Source organism: Amphiura filiformis, chromosome 11 (assembly GCF_039555335.1).
Source record: "Amphiura filiformis chromosome 11, Afil_fr2py, whole genome shotgun sequence".
NCBI lineage: Eukaryota > Metazoa > Echinodermata > Ophiuroidea > Amphilepidida > Amphiuridae > Amphiura > Amphiura filiformis.
The window spans coordinates 23,669,913-23,676,256 of NC_092638.1; positions in this window are offsets into that span (position 1 = coordinate 23,669,913).

Here is a 6,344-nt window from a genome sequence, read left to right on the forward strand (position 1 = left end):
AGTTGTGTGTAAAAACGACCAATACAAAATGCATAAAATGCATACATTTGGTCACTGCTCTCGCCAAATGCATTATATCATAGACCATTAAGGTTAGCCGAGAGTTTTTCATGCGCTTGATTTCAGAGGGGCGTAAGTTCATAACAGAAACAGCCATGCAGAAAATGAACAAGCGTACCGGGACGTAGGCCTACTTACAATAGAATATCGATCCACGGTCAAGACATGAAACGGCTATGAAACTTGGCTTAGCTCGTGCCCGGAGCTCGGATGCCGGGGGGTGGCACAAGCTGTTTTCGGCAATTTTCACAAGGATTTTATAAATTTTAAAATTGATTGGGGGCACTTCGTCAAGCTACGCCCTGGAAAATGTGTTGATTTTGAATTTATAGCCTTGATATCTTTGATGAAATCAATGCTGCTATTCCCTGATTACAATGTAGGCCTAAGGGTAGGCAACAACAACAATATCAAAAAGCAATTATTTGTAAATCGAATTTGGGATGAAAATCAACAAGACAGACTTAGCAGGCCTACAAATTTCTGAATTATATAAAGTGAAAACAACAATCACGATTCACTGCACTCAGCGAATCAATCAAATAAAACTAAAAAGAAAGGAGCAAGAAAGAATAAAGACATAGTGAAAAAGAGGAAGAAAGAGGGCCTAAACGAAAATGAAAGAAAGAAAGAAAGAAATGAAAAAAGAAATGAAAAAGGGAGAAAGAAAAGAGGAAAGAAAGGAAGTAAAATGAGAAAAGAAAAAAAGAAAATTCAGCCACACGGAGACTCTTACCCACAAAAATAGTTCACATTAGATTATCAGTCCAATGCTCTATCCACTCGGCCATCGATCAACTTACGCAATAGACTGTTCTCAAAGCGGGTGATATAACTATAATTGGATGCAATTCAAGATGATTACAATCGCGTCCGCATTATGGCTTTAGAATAAACACGCATGTCGGCGCTGAAATTTTGAACGAACTGATGGAGGAAAACCTCGTTTTTTGCAAAACTAGCTTCAATTTGGAGTGAAAATCAAATGGAATAGCAATTGGCAGAATGTTGAGAAATAATGTAGGTATTCAGATGTCTAAATTAACGTCTCGTAATCAAGATATCGATAATTTCACAAACCAGCTTTTTTTTTTTTTTTTTCTCCAAAATTTTCCCCCAAAACGGTCTTTTAAAATTTAATCGGTACTGTATTTGGTTCTTCCCCATGGCAACATTATTTCTTTGATCGATTTATAATACAATACGAAAAAGAAGAAAACAATCGCTCGGTGTGGATTTATACGGAGCGCACATTTGAAAAAAACCTCATGGAACGTGTTTTTTGATGTTGTGAACATGGTGGGTAAAAATGCTTTAAACGAAGGATTTTCAAATTTATTCTAATAATTTGTATATAACACACACAAAAAGTTAAGTCTACATCCAATGCACCAACATTTCACTCCTGCGATATTTGATTACTGAGAAAACTCTGTTTTAGAGAACAACTTTATACGTCTTTTATACGTTTTTTATACGTCTCTTTGTGTAACCTTAAATGGTCTATGATTATATCATCAAATTACTATACTCGATGATTATTGCGTTGTATTAATTAAAGAATAGCTTGTCAGTAACGACACAGAACGTTTTCTAGGAGACATTGGGAGGGCAAAGTGAATAGGGCAATTTTTCTCACAAAATGTTGAGTGATTTTCTGGTGTGACTGGGGGTGGGGAATGCCAATGCTGGTTGGGTTGAGGGGGAAATGCCCTTTGCCTTCCGGACGCGTAGCGTCGCTATTGATTATGTTATTCAACGCTTCAGTGTAAAACATATACTTTATAATAAAAATAAATTCATTTTACCTTGACAGTCGCAGGGGGTCCTTTGGAACGTTCCAACGAGTTAAAAAGGACCAAAACTTACGCTAGAGTGAACACGACAATCCGATTGATATTCTTATACGTAAAAATACGGCCAATTCACAGAGAAAATATTGTTTATCGTATATAGGGCCTACTATAGACAATTACTTTTTGATGGCCGCTGAACCATAGATTTTCACTGACGCGACATAGGCCTATGCTTTTTTAAATTATAGATACTTCATATAACATGTTCTTACGTCGAAAGTTGTATACGCACTTATGCATAATTATAGGGAACCCTGTTCTTGGGGTCTTGTTCGATCCTGGGTTGACAATGATGTCCCATGTTGCAAATGTTATCAAGACTGCCAATTACCATCTCATCAACATCAGTAGGGCTCGCAAAATGCTTACAACAGAAGCTGCTAAGTTAGCCGTGCATACCCTTGTTACCAGCAGATTGGACTATTGCAACAGCCTTTTGACAGGCATCAGCAAATCTCTCATCACCAGACTCCAAAATGTTCAACGCACTTCAGCCCGTATCATGACCAAACGTAGAAAATTTGACTCAATCACTCATGAACTTGTTGCGCTCAAGTGGCTCACCATACAGCAACGCATCATTTTCAAAGTCCTCCTTTTGGTCTACAAAGCTGATCACAAACTGTCTCCTTGTTACATCTCTGAGTTGCTTCAGCCACAACCAGTTCGTCGACAACATCATCTCCTCAATTTCTTGAACTCAGAACTCATAGTGTGTCATTCGTAGACAGATCTGTTTCATACTTTGGACCAAAAGAGTGGAACAAACTTCCCATCCATATTAGGAATGCTCAGACTGTTGGCATTTTCAAAAAGCTGCTAAAATGTCATCTATTCCTTGAATTCTTGTGTCTGCCTTTCAGCGCCTTTGAAGAATTGACTTTTTGTATATTGGCGCTTTATAAATTTTTGTTGTTGTTGTTATTGTTGTTGTAGGGAGACAAACATGATAAAATCAATCTGTTTTTGATTCTCGATCGTTAAGCTTTGGAACAATTCACATGCATCATTGTGAAAAATCTGTGACTGGTTGAAAAATACGTGAAAAATCTGTTTTGGATCACAGATTTTTCACGGATTTTCAACTGATCAATATTTTGTCTCAAGTGTGCATGCTGTTTATCCGGCAATCTCGGGCCATAATTTAAATTGTGAAACCGTAGAACGATCTGCTGGTCGGCATAGATATTGAATAAAAGCTAATAAAATTGAATCCCATCACAGCAATTCAAAAACACTGGTTACCAGCGACTTAAAATGTATGTTCTATAGTTGCCTATTAAACGTTTGCTGGATGTACAATCATGACAATATATACGCGGATTAAGCTTGTTGCTATTTTTTGGGATTAATCTAACTATTGGATTAAAAATTGGTGCTTTTGAGCCCATAATAAGGCTAATTGGCTGTCAGTGTATTACATATTAATCTTGTTCTAAACGTATATTTGAATTTGACTCATTTCTATTGTAAATTAAAACATATATCACATAAATCATTTGGCTTATAAGGCTCGTAATTTGTGGTGTGATCAAGCGAGATCAGTCCGAAGTCGGACATAGTAAATTTTTAGTTTCTTATAGGATTGTAAAGAGCATTTGCAAAGCTATTTTTGGCAGAAAACCTCGTTGAATTTGGATAACCAGTTCAAACGATATGAGCAGTTAAAGAGTTTCCAAAACAGGAAATACTTTGTTTGGCTATATTTCAAAATCAATACTTCCGGCTTCCGACTGATTTTGCTTGATCGTATCACATTTGTCAACGAAGCAGGTCATATTTGAACTGGACAATAATTTTCAAGAGACCAATATGTGCGCACAATTTCAGGTATAGTAAACGACAAGGTTGGTCCTATACTTATAGCACTCTTTTGATAATGTTATAGGAACGAAAGAGATGTTTAGCGAGAGGTTCGGGGCTGTACAATAATTATGAGCGGGGGCAAATTTTTTTGAACGGCCCGCCAAAATCGCTTGCCCCCCTCTTGGCCCGTCAAAAAATCTTTGTCCCCCTTACACATGCCAACTTTTTGGGATCTCAGTTTGTAAACCCTAAATGGTCTAGCGTGTGCGCTCTTGTATAGCAGCAAAGTCCCTGAGTTGTTATTAAATGGTTAGGTTTATGGAATGATGTGGGACTATAGTGGTCAGCGACAACCTGTAAAGTGTGCTGAGGCTTGTGGATCAACGTCTAGGCGTTGTGCCTGTGCGTAGCGCACTTGAAATTACTGCGCTTTTTTTTGAAGATACATGTTGCGAGCAGCAAGCGTTTCCGTACTGTTTCCCTAAGCCTTTTTAGAGCGTTTCGTTTAAAAGGCGCCTCATGAAATGTGCCAAATATCGCTTGCCCCCCCCCCTGTCGGCTGGCCAAAAATTACTTGCTCCGCCTTTTGGATGGCCACAAATTTCTTGTCCCCAATAGTAGAGTAAAATAAACAATGAACGAGAAGTGATATTATGCGTGTAGCAGTAGTGTAAAATAAACAATAAACAAAAAGTAAAATTATGTGGTTCTAAAAAATATTAATAAAAATGACCTTTGACCTTTTCTAGCATGCAGAACAAATAGGGTAACGGGGGGGTATGGACTCCTTAAGCATAAAACGGCAGTAACTACCAATCTATAGCTACGGAACTTCATATCAACTCATACTATCAAGAACTATTTATTACCTACACAAATATGATGAAAAATACGAGATTTCATTTTGCTATTAACGAGGAAATGAGAAATACAACAAGTGGTCACGGGGTCCATACTATGCCCAACAGTTGGGGTAATGGACCCCTGTGTAAATCATTGTTTTTAATGCCCTGCCAACACGACAATTAATATATTAATTAATAACTTTGAATGTAAACACTTGCAATTATACTAGTGCTCACTGTTCAAACACGAGAACACCTCATCTTCAAAGAGATAAAAGCAGGAATTCAGACCCAATGATGGTAAGCTTAAGGTTAGCAAATAATTAAAGGGGCATTTCGTGATCCACAGCCTCATCCCCCCACTTTTCTCAAAAAAAGTTGAGATTTTAATATCAATGGAAACCTCTGGCTACATAATGTTTATGTACAAAATATTTCTTGCAGATTAATTCGTTTTGCAAAGATATCGTGAAATTTGAATTTCGTTCTGGTGCACCAGAACGAAATTACAACGCATTGTCTATGGAGCAGTGTAAATACACATAATCATGCATAACTCGCAAACGCAAAATCGGAATCAACTGAAATTTTGGGAATAGGCTTTTTTCGTGGATATGTACTGAAAAATGTCATAAAATGAGGATGCTAGGATCACGAAACACTCCTTTAAACTGTTGCAAGTTGGTAGTTAACAGCATCGAACAATGATCATTTCGTAGCCAGTGTATAGAAGGATTCAAATATCACAGCTATAATTTTGTAGGCCCTGTGGTTCGTGTTGCTCTTGAGTTGAAACAGCAACACTTTTGTAATCCGTACCAGTAAAACTTCCACTCATTAACAACAATAAATTAAGCAAGTTTTCAAAGTATTTGATTTGTAGAATAAACTTGCAAAACATCAAAGTGTATTTTTCAATATTGATTTAGATATTAAATGAAAATAGATTTTTTTTTGCTTCGACCAACAATACCTAGTCTACCCTTAACTGTGCAGTACGGTGTACAATGCATGTTTACCCTATCTTACCCTATGTGCTAATATAGGAGTGCCCAAATGTCAGCCAATTAGCCGGGCAATTAACACGGTTAGCTAATTAAGAGCTTTTTATTTAAAAGGCACCCTGAATGTGTGCAAAAAAATTGCCCCCCCCTTTGGCTGGCCAAATATTTCTTCACCCCCTATTTTAACCTCCTCCAGGGATCATTATTGTACAGCCCGTTACCCATAGAGACCAGTGCCCGTTACCATACTACACCACATTTCGCCATACTGCATTTTAGAAACGCTTGCTGTTAGAATAAGAAAAATGTTAATGCTAATTTATTGCACATTCTAGGGAAGCGTGGTTACCGTTTTGAAATAACCGAGTGAGAGGGTTTTCAAGAAAATATTTTTCCTGTCAAAACTGAAGCATCCTCTGTATAAAAGAAAATATGAATATTAACTGCACATTATATATAACGATTCGTGATACCCAATTGTGGCACATTTGATGTCGTTTATGAGGCAGAGAATTTTATTTCAATTTTATATACGCCAAAATATTTTTTTAATTGAGCGAGAATGGCGATAGAATAAACCTTGAAAATTCCATGTTAAAATGACATTAGACCCTACCAATGATTACTGTTTCGTTTTTATGGTAATCTAATCTTTTATTTCCTGAAATAAAATCAGGGGTCTAATGGATTTATTGTATAAATGATGAAAACATCGACGTGTATACAAGAAGCTACAAGAAAAATGGTAGGCCACGCCACACCGACATACTTTT